Below are 16,483 nucleotides of genomic sequence, written 5' to 3'. Positions count from 1 at the left end.
TTCTCAGGGAACGACAGGAGGTCCCAGGAGTCACTATGGGCGGAGCATATGAAAATGAGTCAAAACTGAAATAGGAAGAAAATGTTTTGTCTTAAGAGACCTGGACTGACTATAAAATGCTGTTACAAATCAGTAAGTCTGCATCTCTGAAAGGTGTTTTCTTCCATTGTTAGTGCTCAGGGGCTCCTTTTATAGACATGCATGTGTACCTGTGCCTCAGAAGTATTAGGGTTGCATGGGTGAAAGGTTCTAATTTTTTAAATTTCATTTGAAGATCAAATTCATGCTGATGAGGAGGGTAGTGGTTCTGAGAAAGACCCACAGCCTTAAGATCTCTTCATTTCTCTTCTCCCAGAAGGAGCGCTTAACTTTAATAGGTTAGCTTTCTTCTGATCATAGCCTTTGAAGGCACACTGTCCTGGTTTGGCATCTTGGCACTTGGGCCGTCAGGTTCCTAGCATGTAACCTCAGTTTCCTCCTAATAGCACACACTTCATAAGACAGTCATGAGGATCAAATGAAATCATGCATGTGAAGCGTTTCTCCTCATGCCTGGCACACAGCAAACACCCAATGTATTGAGCTTTAATTCATACTCTTCTGGATGTAGGTTGAATGACAGCATTGGTGCCCTAGGACAGAGGAGCTGTTAGCATTGCTTTCTGATCCTTCAGACGCTCCAACTGAAACATGGAACGTTTCTCATCTGGCTAGTAAACAGTGATCTCTCCTGGGGCTCATATATTGTTTAGTGTAGAGATGAGATCCCAGCTTGAAGGTAATGTTAAGAGGAGAACCAAGAGTATATTTTGCGTGGATTTCTAGCAGATTGGGAAGAGTAGAACTTGTAACTCCTCGGGAGTCTGGGTAACTGTTCCTACTCTGGGCTTTGAGGATGAATGGCCTGGCTGTTTAATAAACTGTCTAGCTTCCTGCATGTCTCTCCTTCCCTAACCCTCCTATCCCTACTGCTAAAGAGACTTGACACTCACATGCTTTCTCAGCCCAGTCATTCTGGGAATTTTAGGAACACTAAGCACTCAATGAAAAGGCAGCAAGCCATTCTGGCCACTGCTGGCTCTACCCAGACCTTCTGCTTCAGGCCTGGAAATAAGGTCTCTCTCTTGTTCCTGAAACCAAGCCTCTTTATTCCTCAGCTTTGGTCTCTCCTTCCTTCCTACCAGAGTTCCCTTTTGTCTGCTCCCACTATCCCATGCCGATTTCTACTTCTTGAATCCTTATTTTGTCTGGTCTCAAACTTCCAATGGCTGTGTCCTCCCATCTAGCTGTACCCTCCAAACTCATTTTGCTTTCTGAAGTTCATCGGTGAAGATAATCCCCAGAAAAAAGGACAAAGAGACCTGGGTCTGGGATCAGTGAGGGTCCTATGTTGTGAGTGAGTGGTAATCTAGGGAATAAATTGCCCTTTCTACTTGGAATTTTCCAGAGTTTTCAGGGAAGGGGAAAAGCTGCAAATTCCACAGTCTGAGACTTTCTGGGCTAGTGTGTGCTGAAGAATTGCTTTTTTTCCAAAAGGGATCTCACACAGAAACAATATTTTGCATTTGCCTCAAAAGTAGAAACATTCAATACCTCGATTTAGGGAGATATTATACCCCGTGTTCTGGTACAGCAGCTGAATGGTGAAGTGTGCTGGTAGACCTGGGGATGGTTACCAAGTGTGCAGGGTGACCTGAGGCTGCTTAACTATGCTGCTGAGTCGGAGGATGGTTCTGGTATCAGCTCCTCACTTCCTGAACTTCATTCCACTGAAGACCTGGCACTTAAGATAGTAAGTACAGCCCTACCATGCTCCTGATCTCTTCCTTATCAGGCAGGGAATGCACTGGGATTCATATTCTCTTCAATGAGTAATCATCATAACAACAAAGATTCATTGAGCAATGTCTTGCACTATTATAAACTCTTCATATGCATTCTCATTTAATCTCCTAACACTGCAATATAGACATATATATGTGTATATATATATTAACAATCCCATTTGAACACTAGAAAACTGAGGCATGGAAAGGATTTAAAAAACTCATCTAAGGGTATTTCAGCCAATAAATAGTAGACTGGACCCACATTCACTGTTAGTCTTAAGGGTCTAGCACCTGGGAAGAATTTTGATGCCCATGGTGGTTCCTGATCCACTTTCATGTTTTGTCATTATACTGAGGACTAGCAAATAAAAGATGAGAATTACTCAACTTTATCTACATGTAAAGCATATTGCAGACCATTATGTGCAGTATAAATACTAACATAAAATGTTACACATTTTAGGTGTAATATATAAGTACACATGTACAATGTTAGTTATTATTTAAGGATATACATATTAAAATATATTGGTGGCTAGATTCATTCCAATAATGTGTAGAGAATCAACTTCAGGAGGTACAATAAATTAGGGGGACCAGTTGGGAAGGTGCTGCACTATTCTAGGCAAGAGATAGTTGTGACTTGGATCAAGGTGATTAGCGACAGAGGTGTCAGAAAGTGGTTGGATCTTGGGTATATTTTAAAGATAAAGCCAACAAGATTTACTGACAATTGGATATGGATTATAGAAACAGTAGTCAATGACGACCCCAAGGTTTTTGGCTTGGACAACCAAAAAGATGGAGTTCTCATCAACTGAGATGAGAGCAGTCTGTGAATGCAGCATCTGTTGGGAGGAAGGATCGGGGATTCCATCTTACGGAATACACAGTGTATCTCAACATAGGCAATATATGCAGGCTATACCACACATCTCAACATATGTTGAGGTGGTTGTTAAATATCCAAGTGCAGGTGTTAAGTAGGTATGAATATAAGAGTTGGGAGTTAAGAAGTGTAGATTGAACTAGAATTACAGAATTTGGAGCCATTGGCATATAGCAGTACTTGTTTATGCTATCTTTTATATTTAAGAGAATAAACCTATCACTTGTTAAATAAGATTATCATAGTGTACTTGCCTTTTTATTTTGAATTTTATCTAAGCTTTTCCTTCTGTGTGGTCATATCTCCTATTGTTTTTCTTTGTGATTTCATTCATTGTAATTATGCTTATTCAGAAAGCAGTTAATGATTCACCTATATTTTCTCTTGTTTTGATTTCATGATTTTCTATCATTAACAGTTTGTTGGCAGACCAAAACAAATCCTGTTCATCTCTTTGGGCAAACCTGAGCTTTGTCCTCCTGTCTCACAGTTTGTTTTATAAATTTTAAAAGGAAAGGAAAGAGAAAGAGGGAGGACAGAGAATCTGGTTAGTTAGCAGCAAGACAAAATGCAAAATCGAATACAGAGAGACTACTCAGGAAAATATTTTATTTAAATCTTGAAGAACAAAGGTTAGTTTTTGTAACCTGCGTTTTTGGGTCAGTTGGAGATGGAGTGGTTACTGTTGCCAAGAACTTCACAGCCAAGTTTGAAATTTAATCACAGCAACGGTGTTAACCAGTATTGATAGAATATTTATTATATTTGATCTTGATTTTCTACTTATGTTTATGTTTTCATGATTCATTATATACGTCTTGTTGCATAATACCTCAAATCCTTTATGGAAATAGTTAAAGTATACGCAAAGCTCCAAAGAATAAATTACTCCTAAAGAATAAATATACTCTTTGGGGAGTGGAATAGTTTGCAGTTTCTCTTCAGGAGACAATGAAACTATTTATCAATCCCTTATACAAGTCCCTCTAAGACTGAGCCCTCAGAGAGTCAACTTCTTCTCTTTGTTTATCTTGAAATATTTCAGCGTGCAGAAATGCCTGTAGAATCATATCTCAAATAAATGCCCTGTGTCCACCACCAAGCGTAACAGATCTTAATATTTTTCCACATTTGCTTCAGATTTTAAAAATCAAACCTTACAAGTAGACATGGAACCCGTATGTACCTTCTTTCCCTCCCTCCAGGTAAGCACTATTCTGAATTTTATGCTTACTCATTTTTGTTTTGTTTTGTTTGAGACGGAGTCTTGCTCTGTCACCTGGCTGGAGTGCAGTGGCACCATCTTGGCTCACTGAAACCTCTGCCTCCCAGATTCAAGCGATTCTTCTGCCTCAGCCTCCCGAGTAGCTGGTATTATAGGCACTTGCCACAATGCCTGGCTACCTTTTGTATTTTTAGTAGTGACGGGGTTTCACCGTGTTGGCTAGAATGATCTCAATCTCCTGACCCCGTGATCTGCCTGCTTCGGCCCCCCACGGTGCTGGGATTTCAGGTGTGAGCCACCCCACCTGGCGTCATTCATATTTTCCGGCTGTTCCTACTTATGCATAAATGCATAGGGAATTTATTGAATTAAGATTTTATATTTTCTAATTTTTTATAAATGGTACCATGCAATATGTATTTTTCTGCATTGTTTCACTCTGTATTATGTTCCTGAGGATTATCCTCATTGATGGGAGTTGTTCCACTTCTTTCATTTTTGCTGCTATTTGATATTTGGTTGTACAGCCAATGTGTGATTTACGTATCTGTTTTCCTGTTGGTGGGCATCGGGAGATTTCTAGTTTAAAACTAGTACAGACAATGCTGCATTGAATATACCTGTTCCTATGTGTGTTTTAGGAGTACACAATTAGCTGTGGAATTGCTGAGCCATATGGACACATTCAACTGCATTAAATATTGTCAAATTGCTTTCTAAAGTGATTCGTATCAGTTTACATTCCCACAAGTAGAGAATACAACTTCCAGTTGTTCCGTATATTCACTAACAATTAGGACTTTCATTTTTTACGATGTAATGTGTTAGTGAGCCTGTGTGTGCTTGAAAGTGGCTTTTGTATAGAGAAGAAATTGTTGAAGGATTTTTTAAAGAAAAAGTTTACATATGGTGAAATGCATGTAAGTGTATAATTTGATAAATTTTGAAAATATCAACATCCCAGTTAAGAATTCCAACATTTTAATCACTTCAGAAAAGTTTTCTTAGTCAATCTCTGCCAATCCCCTATAAACAAGTATTGCTATAATTTCTTTCACCATTGATTAGTGTTGTCTGTTCTGGAGCTTTCTATAAATAGAAGCATACAGTAAGTACTCTTTTTTTTTTTTTTTTTTTTTTTTTTTTTTAGGGTTTTTTTTCTGTTGATCTGTTTTCAGATTCACTGTCTTCCTCTGTCATCGCCATTCTTCTGTTGAGCCCATCCAGTGAATGTTTTTTTTGTAGTCAGGGATTTAATTAGGTTCTTAAGACATTTAGAACACCAATTTGTGAGGATAAATTCCATTCATCAGGGCAAATGCAGATCACAGGTAGCCCTGGAGCTGAGAAATAGCTATGATTTTTGGTAAAATGTATGAGTCCACAGCCTTCTGATCAATCTTACACTGCTCTGTAATTTCATATTTCTCTTTTTCTGTGTCAAAGATCTCACCCTCCTGGTGTCTGGGCTTCTGCAGCTGCTGCTTCTTGAAGTACACATCAGTAAGATGTTTTGGGATTTTTACCTTGCTGATATCAATTTTGGTTGAAGTGGCAATGACAAATTTCTGGTGTGTTCTTCGTAGATGACCTTGATTGAGGACCAGAGGTCCAGTCACAAGTAACAAGCCACTACTAGTCAGCTGCTTCAGGAAAACCACCCTCTTGCCCCAGTGGCGTCCAGTGAGTATGATCAGAATGGTCCGGGGGTAATGCTGGCTTGCGGTGTTGTCATATGCTGACCGAAGGGTTTTTTTGCCATGGCTCAACAGCTTTGGAGGCACATCCTCAGTAGGATAATTATCTAGGCATGTTGTGAAGTTTAACCACCCGGGTACCGCCGTTCTTGTCACCACCAACTGGTTTTGTAACTTGCAAGAACCTTCTCCTTTTTCTTTTCAACCTTGGATTTAGCAGCTGAGTACTACTTCTTGTGAGTGGCCTTTCTGGAATACATGGCAAATCAGGAATACCTGCCAATTCCTCTGGCAAGGACAGGATTGCGGCTGCAATGGGGCTTCCCCTTCTTGAGCTTTTTAGCCTTGAGGTTATTACCCCTTTTCACCTTGCCACCAGCATCAACCTTCTTGGCTGGGTTTCTTCTCTTTAGTATCTGGCTTCTCAACTTTTTCGCCCACCATCTTGCAAGATGGAAAAGAGCAGGTACTCTTTTGTGTCTGACTTCTTTTACCCAACATAATGTTTCTGAGAATCACTCACATTGTTTCATGTATCAATAATTTATTTTTTATTTCTTAGTATAGAGGTATCATGGCTTTCTTATCCATTCTATTGAGTTGTTTCCAATTTGCGTTTCTTGTGAGTAAAGACATGTTTGTACAACTCCTTTTGTACAGTGGAGCTGCTGAGTCAGAATAGTTGTTAAGTTTAACTTCCTAAGAAACTGGCATTAATTTTTTTAAATAGTGATTGTACAATTTTACACTCCTTCCAGCAATGTAGAGAGAGTTCTGGTAGCTCCACATATGTGCCAACATCTGTTGTTTTGAGCTTTTTAAGTTTTCAGCTATTCTTCTGTGGCCTTTTTAGGTTATTGCTTTAATTTTATTTTCCTTGATGTCTACTGATGTTGATTACATTTTTATGTGTGTTTTGGTCATTTTATATTTTTCTAACTTCAATTGTCTTTTTATTATTGTATGTACTTTATACATACTAGATACAATGCTTTTGTTTTGAATTATGGGAAAGTCCAATTCATCAATTTTCCATGGCAAGTGCCTTTTATAATCTCTCTAAAACATTTTTCCTGCCCCAAGTTTGCAAAGATATTATCTTCTGCTTTCTTCTAGAAGCTTTATAGTTATTACATTCACGACCAATAATTCTCCTTGAATTAATTTTTCTGAATGGTTTCAGGTAGAGTTATAATTTCATTTTCTTTTCTCTATGGAAACCCAGCATTCCAGCACAATTGGGTACAAAAAGTGTCTTTTCACTCATTGAATTACTTTGGCAATTTTTTTTAAATCAATTGACCAATATATGTGTGAGTCTCTTTCTAAACATACTATTCTATTTCATTTATCCTTTTTTTTTCCTATTTTTACACAAATTTTACTGCACATTCTTGATTGCTGTAGCTCTATGTAAGTCTTGGAGACAGGTAATATAACCCCTCCAATTTTGTTTTACAAAATTGTTTGAATTGTTTTAGCTAGTCTAGGTCTTTGCATTTCCATATACGTTTTAGAATCAGCTTGGCAATTTATTTTTAAAATGACTTTTGGGATTTTTAGTGGGATTATATTAAATTTATAGATAAATTGGAGAGGGTCTTCCAATTCATGAAAATGAGATAACTCTTCATTTATTTAGATCATTTAAAATTTTTTTCTGAAGTAGATTTATTCCTAAGCATTTGATATTTTTTGCTGTTTTAAATTTTCATTCCCAAGGTTTTTTTTTTTTTTGCAAATACGTAGTGATACATAGTGATACAGTTGACTTTTATATACAGTTGATCCTCATTATTTGCAGATTTTGTGTTTGTGAATTTGCCTACTCACTAAAATTCATGTGTAGTCCCCACATTCATTTGTGGATATACACAAAGCGATGGATAATCTGAGCTCCCAGTGCAAATGTTCCCAGCTGAGGTTAAGCAAGGCAGTACTCTCCCTGCTTGTCCCAGTTATCATAAAGTAAACAAGCGTCCTTTCACAGTATATTTAATGACAGGTGTATTGCATTTTCATGCTTTTTGTTGATGACTTTGCTGTTTACAATGGCCCCCAGGGGTAGGCCTGAAGTGCTCTCTAATGCATCTAAGCACAAGAAGGTAGTGATGTGCCTGACTTCACAGAGAAATGTGTTAGACAAGCTTTGTTGAGGCGTGAGTTACAGTGCTGTTGGCCATGAGTTTGATGTTGATAAATCAACAATATGTGTATTTTTTAAAAGATGCTGTTAAACAGAAACACACATATAACGAAATTAGGTGTTAATTGACTAAAAATATTGTCCCAGAGTCTCACAGGATCCTAAACCTGTATTTCCCATTGGAGCAAATGTTCAGTATTCACGAATTTCGTGTTCAAGACAACTTTATGGACCATATTTACCATAAATAATGAGAATTTACTATATTGACTTTGTATCCTGTAAACATGCAATATTAATTCCTTAGGATTTTCCACACAGACAAAATCATTTTTTCTACAAATAAAGGTAGTGTTACATCTTCCATACCAGTCTTTATACATTTTGTTTCTTTTTCTTGCCTCATTGTACAGGCTAGGATTGCCAGTTCGATGTCTTTAAAAAAGTAGTAAGAGTGGTCATTATTGTCCTTTCCCACTTTCCCTAACCTTAGAGCCAAAATGTTCAATATCTCATCATTATAAGTTTAGCTGTAGGTTTTAATTTTTCCTTTCTTTCTTTTTTTTTTTTTTTGAGAGGGTCTCGCTCTGTTATTCAGGCTGTAGTACAGTAGTGTGATCATGGCTCACTCTAACCTATGTCTCCCGGACTCATGTGATCTTCCCACCTTAGCCTCCCAAGTAGCTGGGACTACAGGCACGCACCACCACATTCCAGCTAATTTTTGTATTTTTGGTAGAGATGGAGTTTTACAGTGTTGCCCAGGCTGGTCTCGAACTTCTAGACTTAAGCAGCCCACCCACCTCAGCCTCTCAGAGTGCTGGGATTACAGGCATGAGCCACCGTACTTGGCCACCTGTAGGTTTTTCACAGATAGCCTTTATCACTTTCAGATCCAAGAGCATATAGACCCAGCCTTTGGCAGGTAGAATATCAAAGTTGCATTGTCAGAAGAACATGTGAAACAGGAAATATTGTTGCAGCCATTTTGAAAACTACCATTTCCCATACATACGAGGCTGTCTCTTGTCGCTATATTCCTGGGCATTTTGCAATATTTCTTTTTAATTTTTCACCTGACTAAACCATACTCAGCTTGGTTTTGTTGAGGTGTTCCTATCAGTGTGCGCACAGCACCCTGAACTTTTCACAGAGTTTATTTGTAATTTCCCGTTTACCTACCTGTCTCATCCTCCAGTCTGTAAGTTCCCTGACCATGTCTGTCTCATTCCTTCATGGCTGTATCTCCAGCACTTAGAAAAATATCTGGATGGGGTGGGGCATGGTGGCTGATGCCTATAATCCCAGCACTTTGGGAGGCCGAGGAGGGCAGATCACTTGAAGCCAGGGGTTCAAGACCAGCCTGGCCAACATGGTGAAACACCATCTCTACTAAAAATACAAAAATTAGCTGGGAATGGTGGCGTGTGCCTGTAATCCCAACTACTCAAGAGACTGAGGCAGGAGAATTGCTTGAATCTGAAAAGTGGAGGCTGCAGTGAGCCACCACATTCCAGCATAGGTGACAGAGTGGGACTCTGTCTCCCCTCCTCCCCAACAAAAAGAAAAATATCTGGAAGAGTAATAAAGCTTTATTTTGGGATTTGGGTAGACAAACTAGTTTCATTTAAGTTGGATTCCTATTACAGAGAGGGTTCTCAACCTCTGACTTTTAACATCCTTACATCCTGCAGCTTTGAGTCCTATGCACCTCCCAGATGTGAAGTTCAGGCTTTTATAAGCCAGTCTTTAAAGAACATTCTGAGCTATCCCATTGTGGCTCTGCCTGGCAGCCAACTGTTCAGTCTTGTAAGCATCACCACGTGTGCACAGCACAGAGAGTAGAAAAAAATAAGTAAATCTGATACTGATGATAAGGAGTGAAACTTCACAGGCACTACAATAGAGTCAAAGATGGATATCATTAAACATGATGAAAGTGCCATAAAGAACAAGAAAAGAACAAAATGGAAAGAACATGTACCAACTGCTGGAAATATATATCAAGGATGAAATCCAGAAGGCAGGACATGTTACTATGGATTTTATCTTTCTTTTTTTGGGGGGGTTTTTGTGTGTGTGTGTGTGTGTGTGTGTGTGTGTGTGTGTGTGTGTGTGTGTGTGGCTTTCTGGGAATGAAGGTCTTCCATAACACATAAATTTTTATCTTGAACTTTTGGATTCTTAACAGATTTACAGGAACTCATTGTGCAGTAAAAGATAGGACCACCTATACTAAACAACACGTGAGGCTCATGAAGAGTCCACATCAGCGATGCAGGTGAAGTTTAATAGTGACCAGGTATCTGTGTTGAGAACTGATGTTGACCATGGTGATGGTAGGACATGTGGTCTGGGAGGAGAACTTAGATGCATCTGTGCCTGCTACCAACAGGGGATCATACAGGTGTTTTTAGGACTGGCAAGACACCTTGTAAGCAAAGACCTACTGTCATTATCCTGGGAAATATTTCTCAAACAATGGCCTGAGTCATATGCTAGTTACCCTGTATACATGTTTCAATGAATGTATTCAAATGTAACACTAGACCCCATAAATATGTGCAATTATTATATGTCAATTAAAAATAATGATACTCACTTTTTTTAAAGAATGGCCTTGGAACCCATTATGGGAATCTTACAGTTTGGTTGTCTGTCTCCATTCCAATTCCTCAGACCCAATCCCTGGGGGTGGGTCCCAGAATTTTTAACAAGCTCCCAGATGAGTCTTCTGCATGCCAAGTTGTGGGTCTAATGCTTAGGAAGATGCTGACACTGGACCCATCACCCTTTTGTCCTCTCCCTGAAGTCTGGAAGGGAGTCCACTTTAGACTCACCACCATGAGAAGGTCAAGAGCCCCAGTGATAGAAGTCTCAATTAACAAGAAGAAACGTTTTGCAACAAAAGAACAAGAAGAAGAATCCAAATAAATTTTGCAATCAACTTTGAAAATGCTAACTTTACACATTTTTAAGTGTACAAGGCCTATGCTGTTCTTCCCAAGCCGACATTGGAGTAGCAGATTTGGGAAGCCATTCTTCCAACACTTTTTTTTTGTGAATCACTAGCCATGTGTCCAGCTGAACATGAGCTGGTGTATGGGGAGAGAAGGTGGCCAGTAGCTGAGCATTTCATAAGACTGTGATGTAGAGATTGAAGGCTCTAAGTATCAGTAAGATTCATGTTTCTGACTTCCACCCTGTGGAATAGACTGCTGACCATGATGGAGGTGGTAACAGGATAGGACTCATCAACCATGTGTGCAGCAAGCAAGGTCTTTGACTTTCAGCTAATCCCAGCACTGAATGTAAGAATGCAGAGGTCATCGCCACCATGGTTAGTGAAAAGTGAGGTGTAGTAGATGAGCTTACAAAGCCTGTTACTCTACAATGGTCAACAAGATGAACTTGAAGATGCTGCCGCCAAACACAAGCCTGATGATTGATACCTAACAGAGCCAAGCAAAAGAGAAAATGGAAATATGTCGCTAATCCCACAGAGCTCAGACCTTAATTAGTCTATATCCTACACAGTGGATTTTAGTTCAGCTAAATGCATTCAAATCCAGATGGTTGTTTCAGTCAGTGAATCTATGACTTGTATTTATGGTTCAGAACAGAAACTAGATGAGCATCTCTCTCTCATTTTTTCCCCTCCTTTGTCCTTCTTTGCCTTTACTCTCCCTACATTGCATTTTCATATCTTCTCATATCTTGCTGCAAATCCTGTCTCAGTATCAATCATTTTCTCCAAATTTGTCTTCTCTCCCTCTGCTTTTTGTCCCAAATCTCTCTGTAGCCCTCTTGCTATCTTCTCTTCCATCTCCTCAGTGCTTGCTCTCCCACACATTTCTCATCATAAAAACACAACTCCCTCCCTCTCAGTCCATTATTCTCTGGGTGCCTTTGTTCTGTCCCTTCGTGCCTGAGTGTCTCCAGCCTTCAGTCTTTCTTTGTGTCCTCATTTTCCAAGACCTTCATTGCCATTTTTTAAAAATCCCTGTAATAATCTCAGCTTCTAGGAAGTTATTTCCAGTGGTTTTATGTGGCAAGGGATATGAGCTATTCTGACAAGGAACAGTTAAGGTTCTATGGCAAGGAGAAGAGAGGAGCGTGCTATATCCAGCTTATCTTGTGCTATCCTGCAACCCTCAAGGCAGGGACAGTGCTTGGACTTTAGTAGGGGCATATATGTTTATTGAACTGGCTGCTATTACTGGGGAGAAAGTCTTAGAATCAGGTAATACCATTTACTGTAAGAAAAGTAGGGCTCAGCAATATAACACTGATACAGCTTTGTGTCTCCACCCAAATCTCAGCTTGAATTGCAATCTCCATAATTCTCACATGTCAAGGGAGAGACCTGGTGGGAGGTGATTGGATCATGGGAGCAGTGTCCTCCATGCCATTCTTGTGATAGTGAATGAGTTCTCATGAGATCTGATAGTTTTATAAGTACCCAACAGTTCCTCCTTCACACTCTCTCTCACCTGCCTCCATGTAATGTGTGCCTCTTCCCCTTTTGCCATGATTGTAAGTTTCCTGGGGCTTCCCCAGCCACATAGAACTATGAGTCAATTAAACCTCTTCTCTTTATAAATTACCCAGTCTTGGGCAGTTCTTTATAATGGTGTGAGAATGGACTAATACACACATCTTTACATTTGAAAATTTTTGGAAACCATGATTTATTTTTTAAAGTCCCATTTTCTAGTGTAAGTAGGTCAACAGCATTGGTAGGTCTTTTGCCCATCTCCTTTTTTATGCATCTACCCATAACCACGATTCTAATACTATTATCAAGAAACAGAAGCCAGAACTCTACAGAGGGCAGAGGACTTCTTGTTCTGAGAAATAAAAAAAAAATCAAAATGAGCCTGGAATATCCTGTTATTACCACAAAGTTAAAACCTTATTTTTAAAATGTTAGGGACAATACCAAAAAGCCAAAGATCCAATTTAAGGTTTTCATGGACCAAGCTATGATAATTTTAGTGTGAAATATTATTATTATGGTTACTTGGAACATCTTAAGTCTATAAAAGGCCATGGATTTATAATTATATTCAACAATTAACATAATTATACAAAAATATGGTTATAATAAAATATAGGTAACCAATTATGAATATGTTTTTTGTTTATGGATTTTAACAAGTTAACATTGTTTATATATGGCAATTTTGTTTCTCCTATTGAATTACTGTCTTATAAAAAACATAAATATATATGCACATACTTATTTTTGAGGAAAAAAAATAAAATTATGGAACCAAGTAACCTCCTTCAAGAAGAGGGAGGACTGGATTGGTTGGTACTGGGATTAACATATAATAATTTCAGATGACAAAAAAATCCCATATTTAATCAAGATCAATGATCACATAAAATTACCAAGTAGAAGAAATGTCCAACAGGGTTGTCTCAGTGCATTTGGGCTGCGATTTAAAAAATCCCATAGATTGGGTAGCTTACAAACAACAAATATTGATTTTTCAAAGTTCTGCAGGCTGGGAAGACTTAAGAACAAGGTGCAAGCAGATTTGGTGACTGATAAGGGCCTGTTTCTCATAGATGGCATCTTCTTGCTGTGTCCTTACATGGTGCTGGGGATGAACAAGTTCTCAGGATTCGCTTTTACGTGGGCATCAATCCCATTCATGAGGGCAGTCATCATTGAGGCACCTCCCAGAGGCCTCCCACCTACTAATCTCATCACATTGGGATTAGGATCTCAGCATATGTATTTGGGGGTGGATCACAAACACTTTGTACATAGAGAGGGTCGTCTAAACAGAGAAATTAGTCAAATATGTCAAAGCGGAAAGAGTATACTATGCACAACCAATGTCTCATCTCATAGGAAATGAAACCACTAGATGGCCCCGCTCTCATTCTAATAAAACATCAATAAGGAATACGTAATTCTTTAGAAAGGTAGCAGACCAAGTCAATATATCATACTGATAGGACCTTGGGTTTTGTGACGTTGGCCAAGTGAGATTTTAAAAGTACATCATTTCCTGAAAGACACCAGGTTGTAAAAAAATAAAACGTATATGAAGGTGTGACTTTAAAATTTGTATTGTGGTAACACTAGGAGTTAACTCAGCCTGATGATGAGTCCTGAGGCCAGACCAAAAATGGACCAGCCAGTAATTCAGATCCTGCAGCCTTGGCTGGGCCAAGCATATATACTTTTTCTTTTGGGTCTAGTAATATTACTCCACCCCTGGGAAGAAATAAAAATATATTGCTGAAACCCTAGGAAGATATTAAAATAAGTATACTAATATCCCCCAGAAAGGTATAAAACAAGCACATAAATTATCAAAGAAATGAATAAGTCCATTGTTCTGAGACTTTAGAATAGGTTCAAGAGTAAGTGTAATATTAATAATAAGCTTTGTAGTCACTGCATTTGTGAAAGTTTTATGATATTTGAAGTGTTGGGAAAAAAATCAACCATAGTGAATTTATAATTGCATTTTAAATGATTTGAGATAATATAATGAAATTATAGTCATCTTAAATCATCAAGATAACTTCTTTTTAAAATCTGTATTTATTAGGTATACAAATTCAATAATTTGAGCATTAAACAAAATATAGGTTTTTAGTTCCTGACAAAATTAAGGAACCTGGGCTGTGAGGTCCCTTTCCCCAAATTGACCCAGTAGAAATTAGAGACAATGATTGAAAACCTTTATTGCCATTGGAATCACCCAAGGAACATTGAAATCTACTGCTAATCGGGGGCCCACATTAGACCAATTGTATCAGAATCTCCAGAAGCAGAATCTGGACAGTAACATTTTAAAAATACCTTTCAAGTCCTTCTAATATGCAGCCAGGGTTGAGAAACTGAAAGTGGAAAAGACCTGCTGGTCTGAGGAATTAACATAAAAACTCTGAGAGGCCAGAGGAGACCAAAGACAGTTGTGAGCTTGTGTAGAGGCTCATAGCAGTCTGGGAGTGGGACACAGTGGAGCAGTTGGTGCAACTGTGGAGGATAAATTTTGCTCTTACTTGTCCTCTACATTGCTTTGGCAGGATCACTTTTTTGGCCTCATCACTTCTGTAGAACAGAAATTAGCAAGAGCAGCCCAGATGCCCGGTGTGTGTGTGTGTGTGTGTGTGTGTGTGTGTGTGTGTGTGTGTGTGTGTGTGTGTTTATGTGTGTCTGTATTGGGGGGTGGGATAGAAAGATTGGGGAGGTGGGGAGAATATCAGTGCAACCTCAAGATCCTGCCAGGTTGAGAATCTGGTAAGAATATATGTATGATGACTAGCTGCCCTAAGGCATTTATTTCCTCATTCCGTTTCTCTCCAGGCCCTCAATAAACTGGATTACAACCTAATATTTAAGGAAGATTCCCTGAAGGATGAGAGGCCTGGTGCAGATCCTGGGAATGAAGTTGGTCTGCAGGTTCTGTGGTGTGTGGTGCTCTAACTCATGGAGACTTTCCCCACCTTTTTGCATAAATAGTTCTAAAGATCTATATTGCACAGACTATGTTCCCTGACTACAATGCAATTTTGTTAAAAATAAATTACAAAAGAATAATTGTTGGGAGAGAATGCTGCATGGATTTCTCATGTTTCTGTATGTCTTTTGAGCAGAGGCATTATTGGCTTTTGTTCTGGACTATATTTTGAAGGATGTTTATATAGCAAACAGCCTTGGAAAATAAAGATAGTATCTCCCTTCATGGCAGGGAACAGGTTTGTTTGCTGTCCTATAAAATTAAGATAATATCTCCCACTGGAGCAGAAGTTGGGTGCATTGGCTCACAGGTTCCTTATAAAGATTGGTGTTTCCTAAACTCAGCATTTCTTAGCTGTAATTTAACCCCACCTCCAGCATCCTCCTGGACCCATGTATATATTACGCTTGTGGGACTTGGGAAGCAAGGGGAACTAATGAGAAAAATGAAGTAATTAATTTATTTGTCTCTGATCCAGGAGCCTCATGTCTTCTGCCAGCATTTTTGAAACTGTGACTGGCTGTTTTGTTAACTTGCAAGTAAGATAAACTGTAATACTCCTCACAGTTCTTGGTAATAACTTTTTAAAAATCCCATGAATCTGGATATTGAATAGCATAAAACAATCATTAGATTAAAAAGGAACTCACGAAAATATTAAACAGAATAAACTGAAAGCATTTAAGCCAAAATTTATGAACATAGCTAACGTAGTAGAGGGAAATTTATAAATCTAAATAAATTTATCACAATCAATAAAGATTGAAAACTTCTTCTTTATTCAAGAAGAGGAAGAAAAATTAAAACAAACTAAAGATATTAGAAATAAGGAAATATTAAGGGCAGAAACCAAAGTAAAGAGAACGTGAAAAATAATAATACTGTAGTGGCATCATTTGGGGAAATACCCAAGGTCCCTTGTCTTGTGCTAAGGAAATCGAAGATGAGGACAAACAAAGGATGAGTTTAAGGGCAGAATAATATGTGAAAGACAGCAGAGAGAGCTTCCTTGTTCAGAGGATGGGGTCCTGAGTGGGTTTCTGGGTTTGGAGTGAGAGGTGGTTGGTTTTATATATGAGCTTGAGGAGGCAGTGTCTGATTTACATAGGGTATAGTGGATTGGTTGGACCAGGTGTGCCATTTACATAGCCTGTGAAGAGCTAGCCAACCCACTCTAATTTTTTATTATGCAAATGGGGTATTTACC

The 16,483-nt window shown here is 38.6% G+C and overlaps 1 long non-coding RNA gene across 1 annotated transcript; it reads left to right on the top strand.

Annotated features, from left to right (window-relative positions):
• The first annotated feature begins 4,211 nt into the window (after positions 1-4,211).
• LOC108317543 lies at positions 4,212-15,842 on the top strand. The gene is made up of 3 exons (XR_001830796.2): positions 4,212-4,863; positions 5,390-5,626; positions 15,123-15,842. It is a non-coding gene; the product is annotated as an uncharacterized LOC108317543 (long non-coding RNA).
• The last annotated feature ends 641 nt before the right edge of the window (positions 15,843-16,483 follow it).

The sequence above is a fragment of the Cebus imitator genome, unplaced genomic scaffold (genome assembly GCF_001604975.1).
Source record: "Cebus imitator isolate Cc_AM_T3 unplaced genomic scaffold, Cebus_imitator-1.0 Scaffold203, whole genome shotgun sequence".
Lineage (NCBI taxonomy): Eukaryota > Metazoa > Chordata > Mammalia > Primates > Cebidae > Cebus > Cebus imitator.
Note: the sequence above shows the minus strand (reverse complement) of the source record. Positions and strands in the feature narration are given on the sequence as shown.